At 42.9% G+C, this 12,278-nt stretch overlaps 1 protein-coding gene across 1 annotated transcript in view; it reads left to right on the top strand.

The window, feature by feature from the left end:
• The window catches only part of LOC147691992 (cytochrome P450 2G1-like), a 708,782-nt gene that overhangs the window by 8,220 nt on the left and 688,284 nt on the right, over nt 1-12,278 (top strand). The window lies entirely within an intron of this gene.

The raw sequence follows: 12,278 nt of genomic DNA, 5'->3' as shown, positions 1-12,278 counted from the left end.
TAATCCCTTGTTACGGGAGTTCCTGGTGTTCGGACGGTTGTCGGGCATACAAATAAACTTGGGCAAATCGCAGTTCTTCCCACTCACCCCTGCAGTGTCAAAATTCCAATTGGATTACCCGCTAGAATGGTGTAGCTCTGATCTCTGCTACCTGGGAATGCAGGTCTCTACAGATAGGGAGGAGACACTCAGACTAAATTATGGTACAGCAATTACTAAACTGACCGCTACGTCACACGTTGGATATTCTTACCACTGTCCATGGCAGGTAGAGCGACGCTTATTAAAATGGTGATACTGCCTCGGTTTTTGTACCTATTCTTAAACATCCCCTATTACCCGGGTGCCTTTTTTTTTTTAAAACGCTACGTTCGGAACTGCTCCGGCTGCTCTGGGGTGGAAGCAACCACGGCTGAAATGGTCCGTCATCGCACAGCCCTATGATAAAGAGGTTTTGATACACATGATTTCGAGGTATATTATATGAGCGTGCAGGCGCATTATGCCTATCGTTGGACGGCGCCTACGCCATGTATGCCGCAGTTGGCAGTGGAAGACTGGGTGGCACGTCCCCTTCCCCTAAACAGCCTTATACACGGCCCTGTTGAGGCCCTAGAGACACCGTTCACCACGGTATCATGCACGATCGACGCCTGGAGAAGGATTGCGAAAAAGTTGCACCTCAGCTACTATATTCACCACGCATGCCACTGACATACCATCCCAAAATATTGTTGTTGCAGGAAACAGGGTTCCAAGTAATGCGCAGGCGCCTTAAGATCGATACATGGGGAGATATCTTCCTGGACGGGCAGCTTCGAACTACGGAACAGTTGTTCCAGGGATTGCAGCCCACAGCGTTAGAAATTTTCTATTCTGTGCGTCTGAGCCAGGGGCAAAAAAATATCTTACCAGAATATCCAAAGGAACCTGGGACCGTAGCGCCATTACACGGAATGCTGAATTCGGCAGATGGGAGACATGTGGTCTCCAGTATCTATGGGAACATTAGGACACAACACCAAGGCGTTGAGAGTGCGGCCTGCAGGCACTGGAGTGAGGATATGGGTAACGAAATATCCGAAGCACAATGGAGCTACTGTTGGGCTATCAGTGCTAACATCTCGACTAGCTGCAGATTCAAAATAATTCACTATAGGTTTCTGCAGAGACTCTACTACACACCAGTTAAGAAATTTCGATTTCATCTGTCAGATAATGATAGATGTGAAAGATGTAAGGCAGACAGAGCAGGGTTTATGCACTTGGCGTGGGAATGCCCTGGGGTATGGAAATACTGGACTCAGGTGCACACAGCTCTACAGGCAATGATGGAGGGTTCGTTTGACAGGGATCCACTCATTATGCTATTGGGATGCTTCATGCAGATACCTAAACAACACAGAAAATTTCTTGACATTGCTCTGTTGCTTGCGAAACGTAGGGTTGCATGTCGTTGGGGGAGTGGCAGAGCACCGAAGTTCAAGGATTGGCTCACTGATATTACATATTGCCAAGAACAGAACACTGTCTATGCGGAAACACAGCCGATGGAGAGCAGGCCTAGGGATATATCGGGCCCTCTTCAGGCATACCTCTTAACCAGTACAGGGTCGCAAGATGGGGCAGAGACAGACAGGCGGGATGACAAAGCGACTGTATCAATGTGAATGTAAATGGTATACATATCAACTACAAAGCGGGAGCTACAGAAGACGATGTCACGCACAGTCATGTGAGGTCAATGCCAGAAGTACTTATGCTGAATATGTGCATTGCGGCAAACTTTATGGTGATGAAATACTAGCCCTGATAGACCTTTAGGCAATGCTGAGACCGCGATATGTAGTGGGGTGTGATGATGAGCTATGCTATTTTTTCTCACCATGCTTCAGAACTGCAGAGAAGCACAATGTGTAGCATCCCACCTTTCCATGTTCTATTAGAATTGTTATGGTTCTTTCTTACCTCAACATTCTATATGCTAGCGATGTACAGTTAAGACTGAGTACTTGTTGGTGGTGGTTGTTTAAGCTGTCTCCTGCCAATAAACTTCTTTCAAGCATCTATCTGCCTCTGTGAATTACAACATAATCTTGGCGACGATCGGGATATAGAAGCAAGAAAAGAACGGAATCCACTTTTTTTCTTCAAGATTTTTTTTTTCTCTCGAAATGAAGTTTGGAGACAGCGTTCACCATTTCAATTAAGGATTATTGAAGGTGCCTACTTTATCTTATTCTTCTGTGTAAATTGATAGCACCAGCGGCAGTTTCTGTTGTTTTATGTGCTCTGATCGCACCTGCGGCAGTTTAATTACTTGTGTTTAACTCGTAATTATCCATCTGAAACTCTTAAGACTATAATTTATGTTTTTACAACCCTAAAGACTTAATTCTGACATTTTTATTCCTCTGTGTGAAACTCTGTCGAAATTCCTATTTTCCGACTTGTTCACACGTTTTTATTACTTTTTCGATCATTAATCCTAAGATGCACTTTTTGAAAACTTACTGAGGTTCTCAAGCTCGTGGCCTTCCTCCACGCTATTCAGATTTCTTCATAACGCGTCTGGATTTCCGCCCTTCTCACCATTCTACGGCATAATTCTCTGTGTCACCACGTATCTCAATCGTCATTGGCCACGTCTTCACGCATACTCTAACGTTTGCGTTCCAGCGGCCATCTTTCCTCAGATTTTTGTTTCCATAGCAACCATCTCAACCAGAAGTCGGAAGTCCGTGACAGAGCGCATTTTACATTATCCACTGTTATTCTCCACAGCTAAAACCTGGAACATCATTTTACTTCTGTAAACTCGTTTTGGGCAAACAATTTTTTTTTTTTAAAAAGAACAACATTTATATTACTATCAAAACGATCAGCCACATCACTTCGATCAACATTAGACTTTGCCTACTGCCTGGACAACGGTGACTACTTTTATTATTTTCTGTTCTTTATTTTATTTATGTGTTTTAAAAAAAAAATGTCTAATAATATTACCTCACCTGCACATTTTTTACCTTCAGCTGGCGATCCCAAGGTAGAATGGGATCTTTGGTATCCAACATTTTTAGCATATGTAGATGTAGTGGAGGTGGATGGTTGTTCTCCAAAAAGGAAACTTGCTTTATTAAAGAACTGTCTAGGTGGCGCAGGACTCAAAGAATTAGAAAATGTGCCTCCTGTTGAGAATATAGGTTCTGGTGACTTAAATATTTTTGAAATCGTTATTAAGCAACTTAGCACCCGGTTTGGAAGAAAAATCAATATCGTCATGGAAAGATTTAAATTTTACTCTAGACTACAAAAAGAAGACAAATCCATTGAGAGTTACGTAGCTGCTTTGCGCACTTTGGCTGGTTCTTGTTCTTTTGAGACTATAAATTTTGAACAAGTCTTAAGAGATCAAATCATGATGCGCACTAAGATTAAGAAGATCCAAGAACGGTTGTGGATGGGTACTGAATCTTCCCTTAGGGCCGTGTTAAACATTGCCAAGGGTATTGAACAATCTGAGTTGTTTGTGAATGAAATAAGAGGTCATGAAGTGAAAAGTAAAGTAATAATTCCTGAGGTTTCCTTAGTAAAGAATCCTTCCAATTATAGGAAACCTGCATTTTTTCCTCCCAGAAAAGAGAATTTTGGGAAAGAAAATAAATTTTTTAATAAAAAATCCCAAATTATATGTTATAGATGTGGAGCCAATGATCATGTAGGAAACTATAGAGGTTGTCCTGCATTGAACAAAATATCTATTAAGTGTAAGAAACCGGGTCATTTTAACAAAATGTGTAAGTCTTCACAGAAAGTAAATTATTTGTCATATGAAGAATGTGATGATCTTGAACAACCGTCTGAAATTAACACTATGTTATGTGTGGGAGATACTGAATGTAAGGGTTTTCCCAATGATATTATTTCCATTAATGGAGAAGAAATATCGATGCTTATTGATTCTTGTGCCTGGTACACCATTATAGGCAGAAATATTTTCGACAGATATTGGAGTACAACAAAGTTGTTACCACCTGATATACACCCTGGGGGGTATACCGGAAAGAAAATTGATCTTGAGGGTTACATGTGGGCTGACATTAAATTCAAAGATAGAACTATTAGAGGGAAGGTATATGTTGCCGCTAAAGGCGCATCTATCTTGTGTTGGCCTCATCAACACGGTTTAGGGATTAAACTCGACCCTAATGCTTCTCCTCTTGTATATGTAGTTCCACCCGAAAATGATTTTATTGCTCAATTGAAGAATGAATTTTCCTCTATTTTTAACGATAATTTGGGGGTCTTTGTTAACTTTAAACACCGTATCATCCTTAAAGAGTCAGCCATTCCCATTCGACATAAGGTCAGAAATGTACCTTTGGCATATCGCGACAAACTGAGAGTGATTTTGTTGGATCTTGTTGCCAAGAAAATAATTGAACCTGTTGAGTCATCTCCTTGGGTTTCGCCAGTAGTTTTATCGCTTAAGAGCAATGGCGAACTTCGTCTATGTGTAGACCTCCGCAGTCTAAACAAGGAGATTTGGATTGATAGACATCCTTTACCTCATATACATGAACTTATTTCCACTCTTTCAGGCGCTTGTATCTTTTCCACACTTGATTTAACCAGCGCTTATCACCAGGTAGTTTTGCATGAAGAATCGAACTTTCTGACCACATTCATTACACCTGAAGGTATGTTCCAATATTGCAGAATGCCTTTTGGTCTAGCCAGTGCAGCATCTGTGTTCCAACGGCTCATGAAAACAGTATTAGAGGGTTGTGAGGGAGCGATCGCCTTCCAGGATAATATCTTAATACATGGGAAAAATTTTGAGGACCATGACAGAAACTTGGTAAAGGTCCTAAAAAGTGTTCAAGAAAAAGGTTTGACATTGAAATTGTCCAAATGTGAATTTAGACAAAGTAAAGTTGAATACCTTGGTCACGAAATTATTTCTCTGGGCATTAAACCTAAACTCAATCACATCAAAAGTATATCAAAAGCACCAGCACCTTTGAATAAGGAACAACTTGTTTCATTTTTGGGTCTCACCGAATTTTACAGTAAATTTGTACAAGACTACGCTTCTAAAGTACATCCTCTTAGGTTGTTATTGAAAAAATATGTCAAATTTTCTTGGAACAATGATCAACAACATGCATTTGATCTATTGAAGCAGGAAATTACCAATGCTCCTTTTTTGAGGCCATTTGATCTTGGAAAAGAATGTATAGTGTGTGTTGATGCAAGCAACGTAGGGTTGGGCTCTGTTTTAATGCAGAAAGACAAAGGGGAAGAATATGTGGTTTCATATGCTTCAAAGACCTTGCGAGGAGCTGAGTACAACTACTCTATCATTGAGAAAGAGTTATTAGCGTGCACTTGGGCCTCTGAACATTTTAGACAGTTTCTCTGGGGAACTAGATTTTGTCTAAGAACTGATCATAAACCTTTGATTAACATGTTGGCAGCTGGTGGTGGTAGAACTTTAACTGCGTGTTTAGCACGTTTAGCAGCAAAGTTACAAGAGTTCCAATGTGTGGTTGAGTATGTCCCCGGTTGTTTAAATGTGCACGCTGATTGCATGTCCAGGTTGCCTTTGGTCAACTCTATTTGTTCTGGCGAATTAAATGATGATTCCGATGTTGTTCTTAACATTGATGATGTTAACGATTGCAGTACTGTAGGTTCCTCTGGTAGTATTTCTGAAACTGATTGGACAGAAGCTATGACGAATGATTCTAGCTTGCCTTTGGTAACAAGGTATTTACAGTATGGTTGGCCTCAGGAACGAAATTTGTCTGGTGATATTCTTTCTTTCTTCAAGGTGAAAGATGAGCTTATGTTTGATCATGGCTTCATAATCAGATGCGATAAGATAGTTCCTCCTGTTTCTTTGAGAGGAAAAATCATTTCTATGGCTCATGAAGGCCATATGGGCATGTCTAGCACTAAGAGACGCATTCGTGAATTTTACTGGTGGCCTGGTATAGATAAAATGGTTGATAAATGGGTTAATTCATGCTCTCCTTGTGCTAAAAGTGATAAAACTGTCAAACCTTTTGCTGTGGATGTCTCTCCCATCGAATTTGTCTCTTGCCCCTGGAAGAAGCTAGGCATTGACATAGTTGGTCCTCTTGATTTATCCACTCACAAAAATGTTTTTGGATTAGTTCTAATCGACTATTTTTCCAAGTGGCCGGAATTAAAGATTGTTGACAAGGTTGGCTCCACTCAAGTGATTCAGTTTTTAGATGAAGTTTTTTGTAGGGAAGGCATTCCAGCAGAAATTGTGTCGGACAATGGCCCGCAATTTGTTAGCAAAGAATTTTTGTCTTTTCTTCAGAGGTGTGGTATTGTGCACAAAAGAGTGTCAAATTACAATCCCCAGGCCAATGGTCAAACAGAACGCTTCAATAGAGTAATCAAAGAATCCATTCAGTTGGCCATTAAAAGTGATTTAGATTGGAGGAAAACCCTGCGTGCTACGTTACTGTCATATCGCACTTCTCCCAATTCTGTTACAGGTTTATCTCCGTTTGAGTTACTTAGAGGTAGGAAACCCGGATCCAAACTTCTTCCTTGGTGTATGAAGGTTAAGCTTCCGTGTGAATCTTCATTGGATCCTGACAAAGTTAAGGATAGAGTTTTGAAATACCAAGAAAAAATGAAAACTAGTTTTTTGTCGTCTAAAAGTGGTTGCAGGAAGGTCAAGGTTGGGGATTTTGTACGTGTCAAGTTTGGTAGGGTTTTTGTAACAGGTGGAATAAATGGTCTGATCCATGCAGGATTACTGAAGTTTTCTCCAAAGCGGTTAGAGTTGAGGGGGGCAAAATATGGAACTTTAGGAGGATTTCTTTATGTAAAGGCTTGAATTCAGACATAAAATCATCTCCTGGTTTTCTCTCCACCAATGATCATTCTGTCACTAAACCTAATGGTTCTGTTGAGCAAAACGATGCATCTTATTTACCCCTGCTAGACACTTTTGGATGTGAGAATCAAAATTTGGATAGCTCTAATCCCATGCTTGACAATTGCAATCAGAATGGTGAACAATCTAGTGTGGTGAACAATGAAAATTGCGACAATGTTATCATACAGAATTCTGATTCTTCTAATGATCTTGTTTTACGGAAAAGTGTCCGTGTTAAACATTCTCCTGTAAAGTTGCGTGATTATTTTCATTGAGTTTTTTTTTATTTTTTTTATTTTTCTTTTCCTTCCTTTTATTCCTTATCTTTGTTTTTTTTTGTTTGTTTTAGGGGGGAAGGTGTGTAGCATCCCACCTTTCCATGTTCTATTAGAATTGTTATGGTTCTTTCTTACCTCAACATTCTATATGCTAGCGATGTACAGTTAAGACTGAGTACTTGTTGGTGGTGGTTGTTTAAGCTGTCTCCTGCCAATAAACTTCTTTCAAGCATCTATCTGCCTCTGAGAATTACAACACTATGTAATGTGATATGTCCTGTCGTACAAGCTGCTAATATTTACGGATTCCAGAACTGACCTGTTGTACTTCTTTGACTGTATAAGATTGTACCTATGTTTTAACTTGGAAAATGGAATAAATAAGGTTTCAAAAAAATAAAAAGCATCACTTGGCAATGAGATAACTTGCAGCCCGATGTGCAACACATGATGATGTAACATCAGAGTTATTATATGCCATATATGCCACACAATGTTAAAATAGTGTCATATAAACAGTGCAAAATGCCATTTCGCAACACAATGCTACTATTGGTTGACAAGGACAATAACTGAGGAAGGCAAGTGAAAGCCATGGGTGTACAAGAAAGCGCAAAATTAAATTCTCAGGTGAAGCAGTGGACATATTGGTAACTGAGGGGACAACAATGCAGGATTAGTTTTACATCATCCAAAATCTCGACTACAAAAAAAGGTTGCCCTTTGTTCAAAGATCCTTGATAAGGTCAAAGTGGGAGCCCTAGCACGAATGATGGTTGAAGAGTTAGAAAAGAGGCTGGGAGTTTGCCACTTTATGTCTCACTCTATGCGTATGACCTCCTCCTCTACACTCAAAGGGAATGCACCGATGAGGAGGGGGCCGTCTCCGCATTGACAGGGTTTGGCCACCATTCTGGTCTATGGGTTAACTCGGATAGATCCAATACGTTCCCATTGTACATCCCACTCACTTGAGCTCCCCTCCTGAGGTGGGTATTACACTGCATTGGGAACTGGTTATGCTCTGATATCTAGCAGTACAGGTATATCACACTGAATCAGAGCTGATTTATGCCTTCGTTGTTCTACACTCCTTTGGCTCTCCCTCGCTCTCTCTGTGATGGGAAAAAGAAAAATGTCCTAGCTATCGTAGCGGAAAGTTTCAATTCTATTAAGGACTCGGAGGCCTGGGTTATGCCATTCTCTCTTCACTTAATTAATAGCAGCCAAAAACATGTAACAACTACATTTCCCATGCAACCTTGGTAAACCGGTAGTGAAAAGAAATCGTCCAATCAGCAGCCAACATGGGTCCTACAATCAGTGGCGATGCAGACCAACATATTCTGGCTTCACTGACTTCCCATTCTCTTTCGAAGAGCGATGACAGCCGGAATCTCACATTCATGAGTCCTGTTTGTTTGATTCAGAACCAACAACAAAAACTAGAAGATTTTAACTAATCTAAACCGGGAAATGCTAAACCTGTGGATAAAGCAAGTGAGGTATAACACCATATAAACTTTCTTGCCATCCAATATAGAATGGAAAATATTTTACTTACTCAAATACGAGGAGGAACAGTTGCTCCAAACCCTAGGGTGGGATAATCCTCACCTCTGAGTCCTTAATAGAATTGAAACTTTCCGTTAACTAGGAGATTTTTCATTCTATCTCAGGAGTGGAGGCGAGGATTATGCTAGTTCAAACCTTGCTCACCATGAGGTGAGCCATATCCAGGATAGGTTTGAAGTAAAACTTTTTAAAGGTGGAGTCTGAGGACCAATCTGCTGCATTGAGGATGTCCTCTAAACGTGCACCTAAACCAAAGGCATTGAAGGCCATTGCTCCTCGAGTTGAGTGAGCCCCGAGGGGGCCGGAATTCTTCCGTTTCCTTCTTACACGCTTTCAGACAGCGAACCACACACAGTTTCGGGGACTCCGGGAATTCCGGGTAACTGATGACTCTCGTGTGGTACTTCGTTCGTCTATGAAGAGTGAAAGTAACCCCATTCAGAGTGAACAGCCTTCCCGTGATATCCAATGCCTGAACGTCTGAGACGCGTTGACACAAAATGAGGCAGAGTAACATGGCCAGTTTAACAGACAACTCTTTCCGTGAGAGGAATCGATTGGGTTGGTAAGGCAAAAGAAAGATTAAGAACTTTATTTACATCCCAAAGGGCTGAGTACCGGGGTTCCGGAGGAAGTTACAACCTGATGCCTCCTAGTAGCTTACAAACAAAAGAGTGTTCCCCAACATTCGTATTATTCAGCGGCACATGACCTGACTAAATGGCTGTACGAAAGGTATTAACCGATCTGTTAGCCAGTCCTTCAGAGACTAAATTAGCCAGAAAATTCAGAATATGGACTACCCCTGCATCCACGGGATTGATACCCTGTCGCATACACCAACAGGACCATCTAACCCATGCGGACCTGTACCGTTTGACAGTACTATCTGCCCACGCCTTGGACATGAACTATTCAGCTTTATCCGAAAGGCCAGGGACTTCCCAGCGTTTCCTGAAATCCGCCACACCATGAGCCACGACGACTTCGCCAGAATCAGAGGATGAGGGGCTTGCTTGGGACTCAGGAGAAGATACTTCAACCGGGGGAGTAGGATTGGAGAATCCCATAAAGTTCCAAAAGAACTGGAAACCAAACTTGCGATCTCCACATAGGAGTGACCAGAACCATCTCTGCCTGTTGTCTCGTGATCTGGCCGGTTGCCCTTGTTATCATAGCAAAGGGAGGAAATGCATATCCGTGTTCCAGACTCCAATCTTGGAGGAAGACATCCGTGGCTACTGCAGTCGGATCCGGCCTCCAACTGAAGAACCATGGAAGTTGATTGTCTAATCATGAGGCAAACAGGTTTATGGAAAATGGACCCCAATGGTCGTTCAATGATTGGAAGACCTCTTAGTCGAGCTTCCAAAAGCTGGAGTCCCTGAAATTGCGGGATTGGAAATCTGCAACCAGGTTCTCCTGACCAGGGAGATACTCCTCCTTGACCAACACTTGATGGTCCAGGCAGTACGGCCAAAAGCTGGTGGCCAAATCCGAGAGGGCCTTGGATCTCGTGCTCTCCAAATGATTGATGTATCGAATGACCAAAATATTGTCCATCTTCAGAAGGACTGAGGATTGAATTGAGTCCCTCATCCAGCAGAGATTTGTGAAAGAGCCCGCTAGAAGCTCTAAGCAGGTGATATGAAACCTCCGTTCTTGAGGAGACCACAACCCTCCTATGGAAAATTCGGCACATCTGGAACCCCAGCCTTATCTGCTGGCATCTGATTCTATCACAGAGTCTGGAGCAGAACCGAATATGGTGCGCCCGTTCCAGGCCTCCATATGTTCTAACTACATGTGATTCTCGGACAGGGGAACCCTGAAAGAGTATGGACGTCCCCTCCGTAAGGACTCACTTCGAGGCGCTGGAGCGTTCGATAGTGTAGCAGACCTGGGAAGATGGCCTGGATAGAGGCAGAGAGAAGACCTACAATTCCAGCTATGTGTCGCAAGGGAATTTGAGGCTTGGTGAGCAAACGTCTTAATTTGTGATGAATCTTTAAAGTCTTTCTAGCTGGAAGACTGAGAGTGGAAGCCACGGACTTTGAGTCATTGACCACAAACCCCAGACCTTGCAGGATGTCCACCGCTGTCTGGAGATGGCGTGAGAGTTGGCGTGGGTACGCGCCCATGAGGAGGATGTCGTCCAGATAAACAATCATTCGGATTCCTTGTGCTCTCAAGAACTCCACCACCGGTCTGAGGACCTTGGTGAAGCACCAAGGGGCCAAGGAAAGACCGAACTGAAGGGCGTTAATCTCGTAAGTCTGATTGTGCCACACAAATTGGAGGAAGCAACAATGGGGAGGAAAAATGGGAACCACCAGGTAGGCGTCTTTTAAGTCCAGCCGTACCATCCAGTCCAGAGGTCTCAGGACATCCCTGAGGAGGTGAATCCCCTCCATTTTGAAGTGGTGGTAGATCAGCCACTCATTGAACTCGCTGAGATTTTTAACCAGATGCTTGCCCACGTCCACTAGAAAAATGTTGCTTATGAACCCCCTTGGGTAAGGTGACGTACGGGATATAGCCCCTTTGGCTAGCAGGAAAGAAACTTCATAGTCCACAAGACAGGACTCTTGGAGGGAGAACTGAATAGGCCTCGGTATAAGACCTTGACGGGGTTAGCCTATATAATCTATTTGGAAACCCTGAACTGTGTGAAGTACCCAGGCATCCCCTGTGATGGAAGTCCATGTCTGGAAAGAACTCCCCAGCCTCCCCCCAACTTGCTCCACGATAACCACGGCCCCTGCCTCGCCAGCCTCTGGTGGGATAGAAATTCCCAAATTTTATCTGGTCCTGGTATTGCTTCTGTCTAGGGCCTTGTCCCCTTGAAGGGACATGGTTTGAGAAACGGCCGGTCAAGCGACCCCTACCTCGACCGGCCCCGTGGAAAACCTGAGAAAACATCTTTTTGATAGTCGTATGAGTTTTGTCAAGGGAGGTGAAAGTATTCACAAACTTTCCCAACTCCTTGACAAAAGGCTCGCCAAAGAGTCCCCCTTGGGCCACCGCCCCAGCCTCTGAGTCAGAAAGATCCCCCAACTTGGGATCAACCTTGATAAGGAGGGATCGTCAGCGTTCAGTTGAAAGAGCATACTTAGCATTGCCTAAAAATACTATGCCCCTTTGCGCCTAACCTGCGAGTGCCTCCAGGGAAATTATGGAGCCTGAAACTTTAGCTTCTTCAGCCATATCTAGATTTTTTGTGAGGGGGCCTAGAGTGTCCAGTAGCTTACCCTTGCACGCCCGCCTGGGCCTATCAATACCCTTTTTGGGGTCCGTGATTAATTTTTTGAGGAAGCTGGCCATCCTAGCGTCAATCTCAGGGGTAAGGGCCACCTTGCCCTCAAGAGATGGTCTGGGTCATACTGCCCTCAAACAGTTGCTTGCATCCTTCCATAGCGGTTTGCGAATACACAAAGCCACATAATTGGCAACTTTATGTGCAGGGGCCCAGTCTGAAGAACCGGGGTGAATGATGTCTT

Source organism: Lissotriton vulgaris, chromosome 9 (genome assembly GCF_964263255.1).
Source record: "Lissotriton vulgaris chromosome 9, aLisVul1.2, whole genome shotgun sequence".
In the NCBI taxonomy this organism is placed as follows: domain Eukaryota; kingdom Metazoa; phylum Chordata; class Amphibia; order Caudata; family Salamandridae; genus Lissotriton; species Lissotriton vulgaris.
This window is presented reverse-complemented; position numbering and strand designations above follow the sequence as displayed.